The following is a 21,755-nucleotide window of genomic DNA, read 5'->3' on the forward strand; positions in this document are numbered from 1 at the left end:
TGCAGCAGAGGAAACTAAGATAGCCCTAAAAGACAAAAAGGGGCTGGTAACCCCTCCACAGCAGGGAGCAGATTCCAGCAGTCACACTGCCACAGGCTCAGGCCATCATCCTGCAGATCTCACAGGTAATCAAAGTCCCCTCTCCCCACTGCCTTGAAGACACAGTCAGCACCTGTCTCCACACACACCTGGCAGCCATCACTCTTTAGGAAGGACAGAGGAGGGGCAGAGCAGTCCCTAAGGAGACTGCGCCTCCCAACAGGGACTCTTTAACACAGCCTGGAGAGAATCTGACTATTACATTACAAGGAGACAGAGCCTAGTAGGTGCCGTCGGTGCCATGCCCAGGTCTCCTGGACCAGTTGGTGCGCCCCGCTGCTACCAGTGTTGCGGGGATCCTCAATGTGTGGTCGTGGCTTTCTCTGGACTGTCACCTCTGCTGTGGAAGCTGCTACACCTGGAGACACCTGGGAGGTTGCAAGGCCCAGCCCCCTGCCTGAGGGCAGCTAATGGCCTGCGGATGCAGAAGCACAAAACCCTAACTCCCTTGTCTCAAGATGGAGCCAACTCCCTGGTACCATTCTGGCTCCAGAGCCCCCCAGGGGATCAGGCAGAAGCTGAGTGCCCCTGGTCCACACCTCTCAGCTCCTTCCCTGCCCCGTCCTGCTTCCTTCACCAGATCAGGGGCACCGGAACCCAGGTCTCAGGCTCTGCTTCCAGGGAACCCCACCCCACACATACACAATTTGCAGCTACTCTGTTCTTACCACATTGTGTGGAGGTGCCTAAGAATAAAGAATCGTATTTTCTTTAGACGGGCAAGTGTAGTGAGAGTGAATCTATAACTGACTCCACTGTGTAGTTCAACAATGTCTTCAGGCAAAAGTGACTCTCATGAGGGCTTTATAGGCCCTGGAGGGGATGCCGGGGAAGGCCATCTGGGGGCAGGCAGTGGCTCCACACTGGCCTTTGCCTGCAGGAGGGTTGCTGTGCTGATCTCTAACCCAGACCTCCCAGGAGGTTTGTTCTCCGTTCCCACCAGAGTAGTGTTGCCAGATTTCGGTCATAAAAATGTCAGATGCCCAGTGAAATTTGAATTTCAGATAAACACTACATAACTTTTTAGTATAAGTATGGCCCAAGTATTTCCCAGACTGTACTTATACAGAAGGGGTTTTTTCTTGTTTATCTGAAATGTAAATTTCACTGGGCATCCTGATTTCATCTGGCGGCACCCCTGCCCCCGCCACAAAACTCCCACATAGTCTGACTCAGCAGAAGCCCCCAGATCTGCCCACACACCCAGCCCTGGGCTGCCAGGGAAGCTGCAAGGGTCCGAAGTTCTTTCTGCGGGGATTTCACTCCTGGCTCAGCCGCCGTTAGGCCGGCCGGTTATTCTACCCACTCTGGATCTGATGAAAGCCACAGACTGTTGAGACTCAAAGCTAAGGGAGAAACAGGATGATAATACCCAGCTTGGGAGATCACTGCAGCAGCCTGTCACTCAGAAGTCACCTGGGAGGCAAGCACTAGTCTCGATGTCAGCTTGTCCCTGCTCACATGGAAAGAAGGTCTGGTGCCGGCCTGGGCTTACCCCGGGACTAGAAACAGAGTAAGGATCACAGGCAAGCGGGAGAAATGGAACCGAACTGAGCTGGCGAGTAAGGGGGCTCACGGTAACCGAGCACCTACTACATGCCTGCCTCTGTATGGCCATTGTCACACAGAGTCCTCAAAAAGAGTTCTGCAACATTAGAGAATTGGTCCTATTTTAAGAGATGTGAAAATGGAGGCCCAAAGAGGCAAAGGGGGCCACCTATCTAGTAAAAGGTGGTGATAAGCTACAGGCTGAGGTCTGGGTGGTTCCAAAGCCCAGGTCTTCCCTCTCCAGGACAGGAGTCAGAAAAACAAGGACAGTTTTAGCAGATGCTGTCCCTGCCCTGCCCATGTCCCTCCAGGGCTCACAGTTTCCATGGGGGGCTCTTCGCCCTGCAAGTGGGCAGGGCTGGGGACAAGACACCCTGGGAGCAGCCCTCGGCCAGGATGTGAGTAGGTGGGTAAGTATCCAGCCCCACACCCCTCAGGTGGCACAGCTCTGGGGCCTGGCCCACATTAGGTGATATCCAGACATCCCCAGTGGGAGGGAGCCCCCAGTGCTCATGGCAGTAACTGCTCAAGACCACCTTCCCTTTCCGGTCTCACATCCTCACTCCCTTCCTCATGGGACCAGGAACCCTTTCCATATCAACTACTTGCACTGCAGTTAGATTATCAGGTCAGCAACTGGGAAACCCACCTAAGAGAGCAGCTCATGCTTATCCAGGCTTACCAAGGCACCGTGCTAAGCTCCGCACCAAGATCATCTCATTTCATCCACACACCTGCCCTTGAGATGAGATAGGTTCTATGATTATCCCATTTCACAGATAAGATAAATTAACTGACCTATGGCATTGCCAGGCCTCAAACCGAGTGGGCTTCAGCCTAATATCTGTGTTCTCAACCACTGAGGTATTAATCAAGGCTTCCATTGAGCTTCTGGGCAATCATTTTCTCTCCTTCTAGCTTTGGACTGACTTCCTCTGCTTGGGTGCAAATATAAAAAGGGGATGCAGCTGTTGGCTGCCCCGAAACAAAGGGGCATCTTGTGTACAGGTGGAGCTGTGCAGTGGTGCAGTGTTTTAACATTGCTTTCATTCTACTCATAGGATAATGAAGGCCCACATGCCATGTATTTACCTCCCGTTCTTTGCTGGACAGAATGCCTCGCCCAAGATTTAATTTTCCTTCATTCCTCTGCTCTCACATTTTGTGTGTCCTGCCCTTGCCTGCTGGGCCTCAGCATGGTGGTTCTGGAGCCTCCTAAGGACCAAGGCAGCTAAGTTCCTCCAGCCCTCCAGGTCCACATATCTCCGGATACGCAGGTGTGAATATGTGCATCTCTGAGTCTCAGTTCAGAAATCGGCTCTAAGTGACTTGCCTGATCTTCCCAAATGAAAAGACCTACTTAAGACCCTTTCAAAAGAAAGCTAGGCTTTCGGAAAAGGGGTCTGAGCAAGAGTTCTGTCTGATTTGTCTCCATTCAAAGCCAAATTCTACAGGTTATAAAGAAAGGGTTTCCCAGATTGTTGTTGCTTTCATTGATTGCATTATCACCTAAGCAGTATCTTGCAGAGATTATAGATAGGAGTTTCAGTAATTTCTAAATAGCTTTTGGTGTTTTATAACATCAGAAGATGAGCTTGCCATTTGTAGACATGCCCTTGGACAAACAGCATACATACATTCCTTAGGAGGAAAAGAATCTGTGTTTCTGGGCCTGGGAAGGGTGGTATTCTGCCTCTACTAAGAGCCGGTTTCAACACTGGATTGTGGGGAAAGAGTTTAAGCTGGAAGAAAGATCTCAGTTTCAATGATCTTCTTAAAATCAGCCACCTTTGAGCATCTATTAGAAGTTCAAATCATGGGTTGCAAATGAAAAAGCCAGAGGGACTAGGCAAATTAAAAAAACAAAGCAGTGAAGAAAACAGTGCAAGGGTGCTGGCAAATGAGGACCAACATTGGACATCCACTGGGGAGGTCACAAAAGTGCTATGGACTGTGTAGCTGACTGTGGTCCCACACACCCCATCTAAAGGAGGCCACCATTTCTGGAATGTGGGTCCCATGTGACTGGATCTTGTGAGTCTTTTCAAGAGGAGCCCGACATTTAGATTTTTACGTACTAGTACCCAATTTTTAAATGTTGGGAAATCATTCAAATATTCATAATGCTATGTGGACCTAACAAAACAAAGCCATGCCACAGTTTGCCTCTCCTGCTATGCACCTTCCTTCAAGAAAAATGTTCCCTTGCACATATAAGTACAATTTGACATCATATTTCAGGCTTTTGTGGATCAGGGATCTCAGGTTTTTTTCTGTTCGTTTTTGTTTTTTTCAGACATATCACTTTGTCGTCCAGGGTGGAGTGCAGTGGCATGATCTCAGCTCACCACAACCTCTGCATCCTGGGTTCAAGTGATACTTCTGTCTCAATCTCTCAAGTAGCTGGGATTACAGGCACGCACTGCAACACCTGGCTTTTTTTTTTTTTTTTTTTTTTTTTTTTTTTTTGCTTTTATTTTGTATTTTTAGTAGAGACAGGGTTTCACCATGTTGGCCAAGCTGGTCTCAAACTCCTGACTTCAAGTGATCCACCTGCCTCGGCCTCCCAAAGTGCTAGGATTACAGGCGTGAGATACCATGTCCAGCCTGTAGTCAAGTTTTGATTCTTAGAAAACAATCTTGACTCGGGCCGGGTGCAGTGGCTCATGCCTGTAATCTCAACACTTTGGGAGGCCAAGGTGGGTGGATCATCTGAGGTCAGAAGTTCGAGACCAGCCTGGCCAACATGGTGAAACTTCATCTCTACTAAATACAAAGAAAGTAGCCAGGTATGGTGGCACATGCCTGTAATCCTATCTACTCCAGAAGCTGAGGCAGGAGAATCACTTGAACCCAGGAGGTGGATGTGGCAGTGAGCCAAGATCATGCCATTGCACTCCAGCCTGGGCAATAAGAGCAAAACTCCATCTCAAAAAAAAAAAAAAAAAAAAATATATATATATATATATATATAGAGAGAGAGAGAGAGAGAGAGAGAGAGAGTCAGGTGGTTCTCATCTTGAATCTTGGACGTGGTTTCCCTGGGACGTGTTCTGACCTTCCCTGTGAAAAACATCTACAAACATGGACTGCTATTCTTGCCTCTGCTGTACTTCCATCTTCCTACTCAGGGGCCACATGCTACTCCCAGCTTCCAGCATCTTCCCTTAAATCCCTGCTGGGATTTTCTCTTTTTTTTTTGAGAGAGAGAGTCTTGCTCTGTTGCCCAGCCTGGAGTGCAGTGGTGTGCTCTCAGCTTACTGCAAGTTCCACCTCCCAGGTTCACGCCATTCTCCTGCCTCAGCCTCCCAAGTAGCTGGGACTACAGGTGCCCACCACCATGCCTGACTAATTTTTTGTATTTTTTTTAGTAGAGACGGGGTTTCACCATGTTGGCCAGGATGGTCTCTATCCCCTGACCTTGTGATCCACCCGCCTTGGCCTCCCAAACAAAGTGCTGGGATTGCAGGCGTGAGCCACCATGCCCGGCTGGGATTTTCATCCTTAAAGCATCCCTGGTGAAGCTTTGATTTCCAGTGCTTGCAAACCCATCTGAAAGTGCCAAGATGTGGTCCCTGGTCTCTTTCCTCTGCATGGCCCTTGGGTGTTGGTGGCATTTAGATGTTGATCAAGTCATGCCTGGCCCTGGCTCTGCTCTAGAGGTTTGGATATGTATATTCCATCCTGCTCACAGCATCCACTTTCCTGCATGGACTTTGGATAGAGTCACCTGGAAATGACCAAGATACACATATGCCATCCCTCCTTCTTTGCAGAGAAGATGAGAAAGCCCTTTGCACTGATCTGCACTCGGAGCCACTGCCATCTGCTCATTGAATGCTCCCCCTCTCTTAGTGGCAGTGAAGAGGCAGAAGGAACCACAGCTGGCTGGACCTGTGTTTGATCTTGGCTTTACCCTTTACTTGGTGGATCTGTTCCTACTTCTCCATTCCTGCCATCACTTAAGGATATCCTACCACGGATGCGCTATGTGTCTTGCTAATTCACAGACATCTTATTTAATCCTGAAAACAAAGCTATGATGTGGGAACGTATCTGAGTCCCATTTGCCAGACAAGGAAATGGAGGCTCAGACAGTTTAGTAACATGTCCAAGATCATGTACTTGGCGGGGAGAAGAGCCAGAGCTTGAATCCTTCGTGTTTAGCTCATACTCATGAGTTCAGCCAACTAACCAACAGCTACTTTTCTCTTCTTGATCTATATGGGTCATGATAATCCCCAGCCCGGGTCACTGAGTGGCTTAGAATGAGCTCATATGAAGTGCCCAGTTGAATGAGGGTCTCAAAGGTAATGTTGCTATAACAGTCGCTCTCACGTCAGCACACCCCAGCCCTGACCGACAATCTCTCCCTACATTTAAAGTGTGTGCTTGGCTCTAGGAACCTTCCTTTCCCTCCACCCTTCAGCCTGGCACTCTTGGTGTCTGTCTGTGCTGACTCTCCGGATTTGGCCAACCTTCAAGCCCCTTCAACCTCATCAATGCCGTCACCTTGCCAGTTGGGTGGCTGTGTTTTCCTAAGTACAGACCCATGTGGTTTTCTGTGCCTCTCAGTAGTTCCCTCAGGCATGCAGCAGTGAGGGCCATGTCCCAGGCAGGGGTTGGGCACTCTGGGTGCCCATGGGCCCTGGCAGGAGCAGTGCTGTAGAAGCCCACAAACCCTTATGCAGGGATATGTGGGAGAAAGGAAAACACACACACTCCAGGCAGCAGGAGTACAACCAGGAAGACAGGGCTACTCTGAGGTACAAAGAGATGCTTCTGCAGAGCATGAGGTATGTCTCAGCACAGCATCTGGGGTAATCCCAGGATGAACTGGTTGCATAACCTTGCCCAAATCACTTTCCCTTCTTGGCCTTAGTTGCTTCATCTATAAAATGGGGAGGAACAGAGTTAGGTTACTAATTTTCCAAACAATGGTCCCTAGGCCTCCTCCATTCTCGGGGATTCACAATGTGTACCAGCCTATTTACGGCTCTGAAAAGTCCCGTAAAGCAAGGAAACTGCTGACCTGGCCTAGCCCATTGTCTTTTACCTTTCCTAGACCAGACAGCCTTTTAAGTAACATCAGTTAGCTTCCCTTGAACCAGTGTTCTGTGGAACATGTGTTGGCTAATTTCCAAGATTCTTCTGGTACTAAAGATCTTTAATTCGACAGCCCCTCTAAGTCTGTGCTAGGGGTTGGGAGGCCTGGTTAGCTGTGGGCCCTCTGGAATTTATGAGGTTCCTGCCCTCTGCTTTCTCAGCCATCACACAAGAACTCCAACACCTGTTCTCATGATCAACTGGGACAATTTTTTAGCTTCCTAACTGCTCTCTCTTCTCTCCAATTTTACACGGAGAATCACCTCTTCCTGCTTTCATCCAATGTGGCTTGGGTGGGGCCAGTCTCCCACTTGGCTCCAGGGATACACACATGACCAGGCCTGGCCAATGAGGTAACACATCCTCCTGGCCACAATGACTGCATCATTGTGGACACATGACCTCAGCTGGGCCAGCCAGAGAGAATCCTGGCACTTTTGCCAGAAAGATTAGGCAAGAAGTGGTGCCCCTTCTTGCTGGGGTTGCTAAGTGAGTGTTCGTCTCTTCTTCCACTTGTGGGGGATCCTGTCAGAGAGATCCTGGCGATGCAGAACTGGAGATTGTGACAAATAGTTTCTTAACAACATCATTTGAGGGCCTAGATACAGCCAGTCCTGAAGCCATACATGCTCCAATCAATCCTTTGCCTTTTAACTAGTTTGAGTTTAGTTTCTAATCCTAACTGAAAGAGCCCCATTCCACCAATTTTACAAGGGACACGATGAGAATTAAACGTTAAAGAAGGAAGGGGCCTTAAAGGCTGGTAAAGTAAGGCATGAGAAGTGCTTGGGAGGTAGAATGGGACAGTTACCCCATGGCATCATGTGGGCACAAGTCCAGATGCCAGGGAAGAAGGGACCAATCACGTAGACCTCAGCAACAGTGGGTAATGCTTAACGCAAATAAGTGATGTCCACTCTAGAAGTAGAATTGGGGGCCCTGCAATGTCAAACCTAAGCACAGGCTCAGACAGGATGCGTTCTAATACAGCCTTGTTACTCCACGTGCAGCCTGTGGGCCTACAGCTTTGATGTCTCTTAGAGTTTCTTTGGAATGCAGAATCTCAGGCTCCACTCCAGACCTACTGAATCTGCATCTTAACCAGACCCCAGATGGCCTATGTGCATGATCAAAGCTGAGAAGTACCACCACAGCATTGTTGAAGTGACTGTGTAGCGTGTCCATAGATCCCTTCCTGCTGATACGAACATGCTGCCAACCCACCAGGAGGTGGACAGTTTCCCCTCCCCTTTTATCTGGGCTCTCACCCTGTGGGTTAGTTAGCCAGGTAGAAGGTGATGAAAATGGTGCTGCCAGTTCTGCGCCTGGTAGCCTCTGCTTCCTCTTTCAGAAGCCCATTGGGTGCAGTGGCTCACACCTGTAATCCCAGCACTTTGTGAGGCTGAGGTAGAGGCTTGAGGTCAGGAGTTCGAGATCAGCCTGGCCAACATGGTGAAACCCCATCTGTACTAAAAACACAAAAATTAGCTGGGCACGTGTGTTTTTAGTACAGATTGTGGTGGGCACCTGCAATCCCAGCTACTCGGGAGGCTGAGGCAGGAGAATCGCTTGAACCCAGGAGGCAGAGGTTGCAGTGAGCTAAGATCATGCCACTGCACTCCAACCTGCGCAACAGAGCAAGACACGGTCTCAAAAAAAAAAGTCAGCCTACTTGCCCTGAGACCTCCATGCTGTAAGAAAACCCAGACGAACCCCATAGAGATGTTTCCTGGAGGGCCCAAAAGTCCCAGCTGTGTGAGTGAGGCCTTCTTGGGCCACCCCATCCAGCCCAGCCCCCAGCTGAGTGACTCTCACTGACACAATGTGGAACTGAGTCCTGCTCACATTCCAGACCCAGAGAAGTGGAAGAAATACGAATCTTTGCTGTTCCAGGCCACTATGCTCGTGTTATTTTGTCACACAGCAGAAGGTACTGGGGCTGTGACTGTCTTTCCTCCTCACTGAAGGAGGGGGCTGTCCTGCAGAACGTTCCTGCACTCTGAGAACCATACTGAGCACTTTCTGCCTGTCAGGCACTGTTCCAGGCACAGAGATGGAGTGGAAGAGGGCAGACTGCATCCCTGCTCTGGTGAAACTGGGATTCGTATCCAGGGAGAGGGCAGTAGACAAGAAAACACACAAACACAATAACTTCAGAGAGATAAGGAGAAATTTGGAATGGGGCTAGGGACACTATTAGATAGAATAGGGAAGGTCTTTCTGAAGACACACACTTGATCCAAGGCCCTCCTGTTGAACAGGGGCAAGCCGTAAAATGATCAGAGGAAAAAGTGATGCTGGCAGAGAGAACAGCAAATGCAAAAATAAAAAAGTGCAGGAGGTCTGGGAGTGAAAACAGAGGGAAAGGGAAAGCCAGGAGAGGGGAATGAGATCAGAGATGAAGTCACAAAAGTCAGCAGGGGCCAGAGCAGCAGCATCTAGCACACCAGCCACCAGCCACCCACGGCTCTGTAATCTAAGCTTCCATTTAAACAACAAGTGCAACTCCTCAGCCCCACTGGCCACATCGCAAGTGCCCAGTGGCCCTGTGTGGCTAGTGACTATCATATTGGGCAACACAGAGACAGAATATTCCCATGACGGTTCTGCTGGCTGAGATGGCTATAGAATAACTCAGAAGCAGATCAGAACCAGAGTTCAAGGTCAGACCATGTGCTCTTGGGCTTAGTATTCCATTAAATTTCTGGACGTTCCAGTTTTCCCCAGGGTTAAATGAGGCTTTTCCAGCCTGACAGTGAGTCCAAATTATCCACGGCAAGAAGCCAAGTCCACAGACAGTTGCACACGGGTCCTACCCGAGGAACATCATCAGCAAGGCCTCATCCATGGAAACTGGCAGCAGAGGTCTGTGTAACTGACTTCTTTGCAACCTCATTTAAGTTGCCAATTGGGGCTCCCTGATGTGAAAAAAGAACAGAGCATGGCTACTATTTCAGGGCACCACGCAGAAGGGAGAGTGCCACAATTAGCCAAAGCTGCTTTCGATTAGCAGATTTTCTTCCTTGGTGTAAAACATCTGTCCGTGTATAGACATCGCTCCATCTTGCCCTGTCAGAGCAAGGGGCTGGGCCAGTGAACCAGGCGGGCCCACAGGGAGTTCAGCGTCCATCAGGACAATGTCCAGGAGGGGCTGGAAATAGGCACTGTGGAACTTGGCATGTCAATGGCAGTTTGTCTTAGGAAAAAGCTAAGAAAGGAGAGTGCTTCCTGCTTCCTTGCACAAGCTAGGAGGCAGGCAGATGGAGACAGAAGTTTTCCTTGGGGTTAGAAAGACCTGCTTTGTCATGTAGTATTTATGATATCTGCACAAGTACCTGAACCTCTGGGGTGGTTACCTACCCATGCTCATCTGAGAAACGGGGCCGATGACACCCACCTCATGGAGTTGGGGAGGAGTATGTGAAATAATCTCTGGAAACACACTTGGCATGCAGCAGGTATTCTGTAAATGGTGGCTGAATCATAATCTTGATAGGAAAGAACCAGGTGAACGAGAGAGATGGGCATGGGGACGTTTGATCAGCACTCAGAACTGGCTCCTCCATTTGTTCAGTCAACACAGGTTAACTCTGCAAATTGGCTCTGGAGCCTTGGAAAACTCCCTCAACCAGTCTAGGTTCCTCTTTCCTACCTGAGGCCCGTAGCTGATCTCTGTGGTTCTTTGCAGTTCTCCTTGCCTAACAGAAAGTTTGCAGCTGCCCTTAAGGCATGACTCATCTGAGTTCAATCATAGAGGCTGGGCAAAGTACTAAGGCCCAGAATCCTACAGTCTTGGATTTGGAAACGGCCTTTAAAGATCTTTTGGTCTAGCTCCCAGGTGATGACAAGAATCTCGTTCCCTTCCATGCTGACTGAAGAACCGGGGCCTACACACTCTTGCTGCCTTGCAAAGCAGCCCATTCTCTTTTCAGAGAGCTCTAATGTTGGGGATAGTCGATAGAGAGTGAATGCATGCTCCAGGTTAATGGCCCTCTTTAGACGTGCCACCAGCACAGAACAGTCTTCAGTTTCTGTGTCTGTAGAATGAACCTGAGAACACCTGCTTCACAGAGGTCGGAATTAAGAGCGACAACATAGGTGGCGGGCCTGGCATGGGAGGTTCAGCGTTTGCTCCCTTTCTCCTCTCCAAATTAAACCTGCTGCAGGACGGGGACCACAGGTTGCTCTAGAGCTGGCCCCTCTACTTCTTTTTCCCTTTTCCAGTGGGGCCTAACCTGGGCTAAAATGTTCTTAGCATGCTTGGTGAACCATTGGCATCTTAGACTTGTGTGTGAAGCAGAGGTTGGCTTCAGCCCATCACATATAAAACTAAGGAGGGATGGCAAACCCTAAAGGTAAACTATTTCTCTGATCCCCCCACCCCCACCTCCCTTTCTACCTTACAGTCAGGGAGAGCCAGGAGCCTTCTCAAAATCATGGGGTCCCTACAGAAGCCACTCCTTCGTGGGAGAAGGGACTCAGTGGCAGCTGTGTGGACGTGTTGGCACTCACAGATGATGAATGGACCATGGACAGACTGTGGGAAGACACGAATGGGCCATGGTGGGGAAGGCAGCTGTAACTCCTGAGGCCCAGAACGGGTCCCCACTGTTTGTTGTAGAAGACCCTGGGCCTCAAACCACCCTCGACTGAGTGCCGGTGGCCCATATGGAAAGAACCAGCATCCTCTTTGAGAGATGGCTTTGGCCTCTGTCCCCATGCCCCCACCTTAGATTTTGCCCACTTTCCTGGTGTTCTAATCCATCTACTCATTTCCGTCACCATCCCAAAGCTCTCTTACTGTCCTGAAAGGAAAGGAAGCGATTTAATATACAAGCGGGTCACCGGGAGGTGGAGATTTAAAAACAGCCAAAGCAGGAAGGCCTTTTACAGAAAGGAAGGGCCGTCGTACCCATTTTGGATGGGAGGTGGCTGTGTCAGCTACCTCTGCTTATCCTGCTATGTGGTGTGTCATTTGGCCAATGGCTGTGCCTGACCTCAATTCCGGCTAGAAGTGATGCTCTAGTGAATTTGCCATCTGAAAGCCTGGCCTCTCTGCTCTGTCTATTAAGAACACAGGTGACCTTTGCCCAGGGAGCTGGTGCAGGTGGCAAGCTGAGTCTTAGGGGAGAATAGAGTACCGCCTCCCACAGATGGTGACACAGCAGGAAGAGGCTGGGAAGGGATCTGTGCATCAGGTCAGTCAGCTTTCCTAGGAAGAGTTTGGGGATTACCTGGCGAACGCCCAGCCACCAGTTTGGCCCATCTAAACCTATGTGAGAATGAGACCCTAAAGTGCTAAGACAGCCAGCTGTTGCCTGTATCTCCTTCCATGCTGCTGGGGGAAGTTCTGAATACTCACCAGGTACTCCTGAAAAGCCAGTGGCAGTTGGCAGTTTATCTCAGTCCCCTTGGATCTGGAACTACAGGCCAGAGGTTCAGCTTATGTCCCAGGCCCATGGAGCAATCAGTCCCAAGATCCTGAATGGACTACATTGTGATGTCACTCTACAGGGTCAGGGGTGGGCACAGGAAGGGCTGCTGTGGCTGCTGGCATCAGGGCACAGGGCAGGGAAGGGCAGGAGCGAGAGCCTCAGGCCTCTCCAGAAGAAATCGGCCTGTCTAGGTGCTGTTCTCAGGTGGGGTTGCTGGGAAGGAGTGAGGGATGTCTGCTATACAGAAAACATCAGCCTGGAAGACTGCTGATGAGTCCATCTGCTGCCACTTGCTGCCACAGTTTCTATCTCACCTGGCCTGGGTTACTTCAGTAAAACCAAGTCCATCCTTCATAGTTTTCCCACACAAAGCAACTTCTGTGGGTACCCCCAGCTCCTTACACATCTGCTGTGATGGACTTAAAATTCTAGGGCAGCTTTTTCTTCTACTGGTATACCCGTGACTTTCCCCCTACTGCCCACCTGGTAGGGACTCAAGGAAAGAGAAGTAACTTAAATATTAGCTCAGGAAAACAAGCAGAAATATAAATCCTCCCACCTTCAAGTTAAATTCAACACAGGTGTCCTTTAGGTTATCTTCTATAGCACATATGCCTGGGCTACTTTCCGTTGTTGGTAATTGATAACTTGGTATAATGTATATTTACTAAGCCTAAAAAGAAAAGAAAAACTCAAAAAAGGGGGCAAAGTATAAAATTTCTGGAGGTTCCATCCCCTTTTGCCACTGGTGCTTGGGATTGCGGGTGGAGGAGTTCTAACCAAGAGCAAATGGCTTTGCTTTGGAAACTGTTGAGTGGTCCTAAATTTTAGAGTCCAAAACAGTGGATCTTAAACTTTAGGTTGCATTAGAATGACCTGGAAATACAGATTCCTGGGCCCCACTCCCAGATTTCTGACTCAGTAGGTCTGGGGGAGAACCCAACAATTCACATTTCTTACATGTTCCCACATGACGTTGAGGCTGCTTGCTCTGAGACCACACACTTTAAGAACATGTAAGGGTGCTGGTATCTTAGGTTTGATCCTGAAATAGTATTGCCAGCTGATGGCGGTATTCAGGGGTTGCTGGAGAATAAACAGGAGCTGTAGCTTTGGGGCCAACACTGGCTGGTCTCTCTGGGTTCAACCAGCATGCTTTATTGAGGATCTGTTCATTGCCAGAACTGAGCCATGTTTTGGGTAAGCACAACGGACATTGTCAGTGCCCTGCCCATAGCCTCTTGGCCTTACAACTTCACTGTACAAAGGTAGTCTGACTCCCAGCTACCAGTACCTGCAAATCTTTACTTGAGGGCTTTTACCAGCTGCTGGAGTCCACCCTGCCTACAAGCGGGCAGCTGCAAGTTCCAGAAGTTAAAGCCTCCCAGGAACATCCTCATTCAATGACTATTTTCAGTTGGTAGATAAATACCCCAGCTCCCTCCCTGCTCAGGTGGAATAACTTGGAGTCATGTTCTGTACCATGGCCCAGAGGACCCACAGGACCCACCTGTAGGTGCCTATGCTAGGTCATTCTGTTGCTATAAAGAAATATCCGAGGCTGGGTAATTTCCAAAGAAAAGAAGTTTAATTGGTTCACAGTTCTGCAGGCTGTTCAGGAAGCATGGTGCCAGCACCTGCTTTGCTTCCAGTGAGGCCTTAAGGAGCTGACAATTAGGTCTGAAGGCAAACAGGGAGCCAGTGTATCACATGGCAGGAGTGGGAACAAGGCAGGGGAGGTACCACACACTTTTCAGTTTTTTAAAATTTTTTTTTTTTTTTTGAGGCAGAGTCTCACTCTTGTTGCCCAGGCTGGAATGCAATGGCACGATTTTGGCTCACTGCAACCTCCGCCTCCCAGGTTCAAGCAATTCTCTTGCCTCAACCTCCAAAGTAGCTGGGATTACAGGCACCCACCACCACTCCCAGCTAATTTTTTTGTATTTTTAGTAGAGATGGGGTTTCACCTTTGGCCAGGTTGTTCTCAAACTCCTGACCTCAGATGATCCACCCATCCCGGCCTCCCAAAGTGTTGGGATTACAGGCATGAGCCACTGCTGCCGGCCAGGTACCACACACTTTTAAACAACCAGATCTCACAATAACTCACTATCATGAGGACAGCACCAAGACATTCACGAGGGATCCTGCCCCCAGGACCCAAACACCGCCCACCAGTCCCCACCTCCAACATTGCGATCACATTTCAATGTGAGATTTGGAGGGGACAAATATTCAAACCATATCAGTGCCCACAGTGGCAGCTAGCTTGCTAACATACCCCACATTGCTGCCCATATCCCCTGCCTCACCTCCCCACTCCCCTACCCATGTTTCCTGGGATCAACTTGCAAATAAACTACTTCCACTCAAATCCTTGTTTCAGGGTCTGCTTCAACGGGAACCCAAACTAAGACTTTATAAATAAGAAATGGTTTCTGTTCTTTATAAGTTCACATTTAGATGGAGAAAGTATATAAACTGGCTTGGAACAATTCAGAACGTCTGGGAACTGGTGAGTGTCAGGTCTCAGGGCAGATGGAGGTGTTCTGCTGGTTAGCCTTTGGAGTATCATCAAGAATGTCTTGAGGAAACACATGAACTGATATGCTCAGGGGGAGGCCTGGCAACCTGGCCCAAAGGCCTTTTCTTCCGCACAGGGAGGCCTGAATGCCCTACCTCCCAGGGGACTGATTTGCTACACAAACTCCACGTGCTTTCCACCTCCCTGGACAATTCCCCCTGGAATAAGAATATTGAGGTGGAGCTAGCACCATATTAAATATGGCTCTTGTTCACACTTTTGGGGGAGTTTCGGGTGCTTAGAGAAGGCTTGCTTGGGATATCTGCTGGCCTGTTAGGATTAATATGCTTTCCTAGGTGCTCTGCTCAATACCATACTATGCCAGCCTCACACCTGCACTATGGCAGGATTAATCCAACTCTGCCATTGCTTTTGCAGTGGGCATTAGTTTCTACCCTAACTCCTTCCACATTCTCCTCCCCATCATCATCATCACCATCATCACCATCAGATCTCTTAGAGATCCTGCTAACACACATACAATCCAAATGAAAACACCATATGGTGAGAAAGCACTCTTCAAGTCCAGTTCCCATTCTTCCAATCAGACACGGCATGTACTGAAATTCTGGAATCACTGCTGAAAAGATCCAGTCACTGCTTGGCTGGTCATTCACACAAATCATTCTTGGGCAACATGGCACCCAGAGTTCTTTTCCTCCACATTTCAACTTGGCTAGAGGAAGAATGAAGCCTACTGTACCAGAGCATTGCATCAATAACAATATCGATATTTTCAGCAATACCCAGGACTCAAAACATTGCCTCAGTCTTTAGCTCTGCCTCTAGACAAAGAATTACAACTATAAAAACACTTACCTCTGAAAAAATGTTTGACATTATTAGCAATAAGGGAAATGCAAATTAAAACCTCTACATGCTACCAGAAAGGCTAATATTAAAAAGAGCAACAATACTAAGTGTTGACAAAGATGTGGGGCAACTGGAACTCTCATATAATGTAATATAATATAACCACTTTGGAAAATTGTCTGGTAGTTTCTTGTAAAATTAAACATAAAGACCTACCCCATGACCAAAGATTCTACTCCTGGGTAATTACCCAAGACAAATGAAAACATGTCTACAAGCTGGGTGTGGTGGCTTATGCCTGTAATCTCGGTACTTTGGGAGGCCAAGGCAGGAGGATCATTTGAGGCCAGGAGCTCAAGACCAGCCTGGGCAATATAGAAAGACCCTAACTACAATAAATAAGAATAAAGAAAACATGTCCACAAAAAGATTTGTGCAGGAATGGTCATAACTGCTTTACTCATCATAGCCCCAAACCAAAAACACCCAAATGTCCATTAACAGGTGAATGTCCATTAACAAGTGAATGTATATTCTTATAATGAAATATTAATCAGCAACAAAAGGAACAAACTCTTGATGCATATATGATAACATGATAAACCTTGAAAACATTATGCTGAGCAACAGAGGCCAGACATAAAAGAGTACACACATGGTTGCCATTACATGAAATCCGGGAATATACAAAACTGATCTGAGGCTACAGAGATAAGGTCAAAGTTTGCCTGGAGTGGGGGTTGGGGGAACAGGCTAAACAGCACAGGTGACTCTGTGGGATGAAGGGAATATTCCAGATCTCTATCATGGCGATGATTACTCAGGTGTATACATTTGTCAAAATTCATCAACTTGTACACTTAATGTGTGAATTTTAGAGCATGTAAATTATACCTCAATAAAGGTGACAATATACACATATATGTATGTGTGGTGTGTGTATATGTAATGTGTAATACACACACACACACACACCCCCTAGGTTTTTCTAGGGGAAAAAACTAGAAAGAATATGCTAAAATGCATAAGTCATTATGTTTCATAGATGAGATTGTAGATAATTTTTTTCTCTTCTTAAATTCACCAACATTTTACCTATGCGATTCTACCTTTTTTCTTTTCTTTTCTTTTCTTTTTTTTTGAGACAGGGTCTTGCTCTGTACCCCAGGTTGGAGTACAGGGCTGTGAACATGGCTTACTGTATCCTTGACCTCCCAGGCTCAAGCAATCTTCCTGCTTCAGCCTCCCAAGTAATTACAGGCAGCCCAGCTAACTTTTTTTTTTTAATTATTGTCTGTAGAGATGGGGTCTTCCCTATGTTGACCAGGCTGGTCTCAAACCCCTGGACTCAAGCAATCCTCCAGTCTCTGCCTCCCCAAGTGCTGGGATTACACCAGCACACCCAGCCTTACTTTTTAAATAATAGAATGAAAAATGTTCATTTTTTAAAAATTTCAAGCTGCTAAAGGCTTATGGTGGTCCATAACAATCAGGAGTTGTGCAAACAGAGTCCTTGGTCAAAGTCCCTGTCCCACTACTTCCTCATTTTATGACCTAAACGAAGTTATTTCATGAGCCTCAGTTTTCTTATCTATATAATCGGTTTGTTGGAATGATTGAATTAGAATAATGTATGTTCAAAGCCCTCTGCGGACGGGGTGCAGTGGCTCACACCTATAAGCCCAGCACTTTGGGAGGATGAGGCAGGAAGATTGCTTGAGTCCAGGAGTTCAAGACCAACCTGGACAACAGAGTGAGACCCTGCCTCTACAGAAAAATTTTTAAAACTTATCCAGGCCTGGTGGCATGAACCTCTATTTCTACTTGGGAGTCTAAGAGAGGAGAATCACTTGAGCCTGGGAGGTCAAGGCTACAGTGAGCTGTGATGGCATGACTGCACTCCAGCCTGGGCAACAAAGCAAGACTCTGTCTCAAAAAAAAAAAAAAAAAAGGAAAAAGAAAAGAAAGAAAGAAAGAAAGAAAAAAGCCCTCTGCAAACGATAAAGCACTACATTGTTAGATGTAATGTTTCACACAATACATTAATAAATCCAGGCCTTGCCTTTGTTTCTGACCTCTTAACCCCTTGCTCATGAGTACTACTTCCTCACCAGCTTCCACTCAGTTCCTAAGATTTTCTAACACACTCCTGCGTCAGGGCCTTTGCACATGCTGATCCCTGCACCTAGAAGACCTCTGCTCCCGTATCTTCAACAGTTGGTTCCCTCGGGTGATTCAGATTTCAGCTCCAGTGTCTCTTGGGGCTTTAGCTAATCATCCCAAAATAGCCTCCTCCCACTCTGTCCCATCACTGTTTTATGAGTACTTGAAATTGTCTTGGTTTTGTGCTGACTGTCCACCTCCCATCCCACACCTCCTTGTGGAGAGGCTTTGCATCAGTTTTGTTCACTGCTGTATGTCCAGCCCCTGGAGCACAGTAGGTGCTCAAAAATCATTTACTGAATGAACGAACAAGTACTTATTGACAATGAGGCCACACGTTGTATGTATTCAGTTCAATCTGCCAATTCATTGCAACAAGGCGAGACTGTGAGGCAAACGCTGCTTGTTCCCACCCCAGTGGCTGAAGGAATCCGTCCAAGACGTGCCCGTCGGCCACAGATCTGAACGCTTGCCACTGCCCGTCAGGCTCCAAGTCAGCCACCATGGTGTGAGGATGGAGGAATAAGGAGGGCATTGTGCTGCCTGCAGAGACACGTTCCGAAAACAATTTGGGAGAGCACCTCCTCCGACTGGACACACCTCTCCCGGCCAGGTGATTTGTCCTTGCCTCCTTTCTTTGTCTCTTCCCCACTGTGGGCAAGGAAGTCAGACCAATCTGCCTTACCTTTATTCCTCACAGCGTTCAGCACAGGATTGCTTTAAAGTTCTGGTGCTGCATAAACCCTGCCAATGCCACAGTGGAATTTTCTAGCCCATGCCAAAGACGGAGCTCATTAATTTTCGTGCCTGAAAGAAAGAAAACACTTCTTTAGAAATTGGCGTGTTTAGCGCTCTGCTGAAGGAGGGTGAAGCCTCCCTGCAAGGAAGATTAATCTAGGTTTGTAGGTAGGTCATTCAGGGAAACACCAGCACACTGCAAAAGACGTTGTCCAAGCCAATGGCTGCCCGCTGCCTGTGGGTGACTTGAGCAAAGGTAGGAAAGCACCCACTCCTCTCAAAAGTGTCCATCCAGTACATTTCCAGAAAGTTCTTCTGCCCTGCCTCTTCCCCTCTCTTCTGAAATGTCTATGGTTCCTGGAGAGATCACACATGGGTGCCAGCTTTTCAAAGTGGAAATCAGGCTGGGCCAATTCCCTAGGGCCTGGACCTGATGCTACCACAAAGATAAGCCAGAGTCTCTTTATGCAGTATTAAGTAATTTAAAACTTTTTTATATTAAATCAAGGAATGTGTCTTAGAAAATAGTGTAGAAGGGAAAAAAATTAAACTGTCACATCAGGGGGTTGGGACTTCTTGTGATTTTTACATTATTTTTGATATCTTGTCCTGTATTATCTGTATGAAGCATTCAAATGTATTACTCTTATGTCATAAAAATAACAACGATACTACTTCCATTTTTAGAAAACCAGCTTATGTGGAAATAGCTTGAGGAAGAATAAACAATCACATGGGGCCGGGTGTGGTGGCTCACACCTGTAATCCCGGCACTTTGGGAGGCTGAGGCGGGTGGATCACTCGAAGTCAGGAGTTTGAGGCCAGCCCAGCCAACATGGTGAAACCCCACCTCTACTGATAACACAAAAGTTAGCTGGGCATGGTGGCACATGCCTATAATCCCAGCTACTCGGGAGGCTGAGGCATAAGAATTGCCTGAACCCAGGAAGCAGAGGTTGCAGTGAACTGAGATCGCACCATTGCACTCCACACTGGGCCACAGTGAAGCTGTGTCTCAGAAAAAGAGAAAAAATCATGTGGGTGTTTAATGGTAACTTCAATGTCTTCTTGGACAGATGGCTTACAGGCCATGCCCCTCCTTGGTGTCCACATTCACTCTTGTCTGACATTAGAGGTATTGCGGTAAAAATGCTTGAAAGGCATTGCATGTAAGTCAGTAAAACTTTAGCGCAAATTAGTCTATCTGAGGTAATCTCTCTCTCACTCTCTCTTTCTCTCTCTCTCACACACACACACACACACGGCACCTAAAATTTCATAAGAATCTGCGGATTCACCAGGAAATGGCACTGGAAGGAAGAATGAAAAGTTGCCTAAATTCAACCACCTAAGTAAATTTTGCCCTGGCCTGGAGTTTTCTGACCACAGTGATGAGTAGCATTCTGAATAAGAGTACCAACGGGGCTGCAGGCTATGCTCTCATCCCTTCAAATCTAGTTTTTCTGCAGTGCACATTCATATCAGAGGCTGGGACGATTGTGCTCAGCTGGGACAGTTGGCCTGACGTATTAGCTGGCAGAAGGGCCCGCAGGGCCAAAGACAGGGAGCTGAACTCAATTGCCCTGGCGGACCCTTTCTGAATTCCATTTTATATTTTCTTTTTTTGCCTCTGTTTAAGGACCTTCTTTAAAACTCTCACTAATCATTTAAAAATAAAGAAAAAAAACCCTAATTAACAGAATTTGAGAAGTGTCACGTGATAATTAAGTGACTGGGGAAGAAAGGTTTAAGAAGCTGCAGTTTTTAAGTCTGGAGGGAAGAACCTGGAGGAGGGAATCAAATAATGATTTTTAAGTACCAGGCACTTACTAATCGAGTGACAGGCACTTTGTGAACACTTAGCAGAGACCCAGTATTAAGCAGAGTGCCAACGCTCTGCCCTAAAGCCATGAAGAATAAGACTGTAAGAAATAAGTGCACAGTGATGTAGCAGTGATTTAAGGTAGACATAAGAAAGGACTTCCTGAAGCTAAAAGCAACTCATTGCAGAACTGAAATCACAGGGAGTTCAGAAGGAAAAAACAAGTATGACTCAGGCCTTTTATAAGCTTTTTTTGGTTGAAGAGTCAGGATTGCTATGTACAGAGTCTAGCAGTGAACTCAGGTGCCCAGTTGTGTTGTGGTGGTCTCCAAAGGGAGTTGGTGGGGCAGAGGAAAAGAGTGGTAGCTATGTATTCAGGAGTCCTGTGGAGGAATCAGCTCCATAGGCTCTTCAAGGACAGAGAATAACCAAGTTCAATCCAACTTTGCACCCCTATTAACAAGAGGGTGCCTGGCGAACTTAGGGCCAACTACAGGATAAATGACCAAAGACAGCTCTTGAAAGATGAGAGGGCGAGAATAGCATGCAAGGCTATATGAAGTATGCTTTGGGCAGAGGCACATGGGGTACAACTGGGAAGAGGAGGAGCTTGGTGAATGTCGGGGGGGACTGGTATATGGAGGTCCACAAAAGTCAGGCAGAGAAACAGAGACTTGCCATGGTGGGTACCATTTTAGGCTCCTGAAGGGGAGACAAGAAAAGATAGAAGTAGTGGTTTTGGAATGTTAAGTTTCCTAAATGTGAGCAGGATGGATTGGAAAGAGAAAGCAGGGGGGGGAAAAAAAGACAGCTTGGTCCTTCACAGTTTCTGTATACCACTTCACCCTGTGAATTTACTTTGGAGTACTGACCACAAATTAAGCATCCATCTGTTGAAATGCCGATTGCTTTCCCCCATCCCCCATCACCAATAGACTGTCAACCCACTGAGGGTAGGGGTCCTATTTGTCTTGTTCTCTGCTGAATTCTTAGCAGCTCATATAGACTGTAGCATGCAGCAGTGCTCTATAAATATGTATTGAATGACTAAGTATACTAAACCAGGAATGGGAGATGAAGTTCTAGACTACAGGTCAAAGTCCTGAGCTCTTCATCTCTGGTAATCTTAGAGAAGAGCCAAGTTGTCTAACTAGCTGGACTAGTTAAGAATGCCTTCTGCTCAGGGATGGATAGATGAAGCCCCATTGTGCCTTCCAACCCAGTGGACGTTGGATTTTATCCCAAGATGCCCAATGTGAGGCATCTAGTCATGCCAGGCACACCTCAGGGCCATGAAATGTTTCTTCCAACTGATACTTCCCATCTGAGATGGGGAATTGTGAATCCAAAATTCTTAAGACACCATAACTGGAGAGCACAGCTAGACAGTGTCATTGGTTCAATTAAAACATTTTTGACAGCTTACCAAGTACTTGCTACTATCCAA

General features: G+C 47.5%; 1 protein-coding gene across 2 annotated transcripts in view; it reads right to left on the minus strand.

The window, feature by feature from the left end:
• Nucleotides 1-12,220, minus strand: part of BANF2 (barrier to autointegration factor 2) — a 37,298-nt gene extending 25,078 nt beyond the window's left edge. For both annotated transcript variants that reach the window (XM_010381480.1, XM_010381479.1), the window contains exon 1: nt 12,116-12,220. The gene's annotated coding sequence lies outside the window, so the exon portion shown is untranslated. The remainder of the gene's footprint in view (nt 1-12,115) is intronic.
• Nucleotides 12,221-21,755: the final 9,535 nt, after the last annotated feature.

The sequence above is a fragment of the Rhinopithecus roxellana genome, chromosome 13 (genome assembly GCF_007565055.1).
Source record: "Rhinopithecus roxellana isolate Shanxi Qingling chromosome 13, ASM756505v1, whole genome shotgun sequence".
NCBI lineage: Eukaryota > Metazoa > Chordata > Mammalia > Primates > Cercopithecidae > Rhinopithecus > Rhinopithecus roxellana.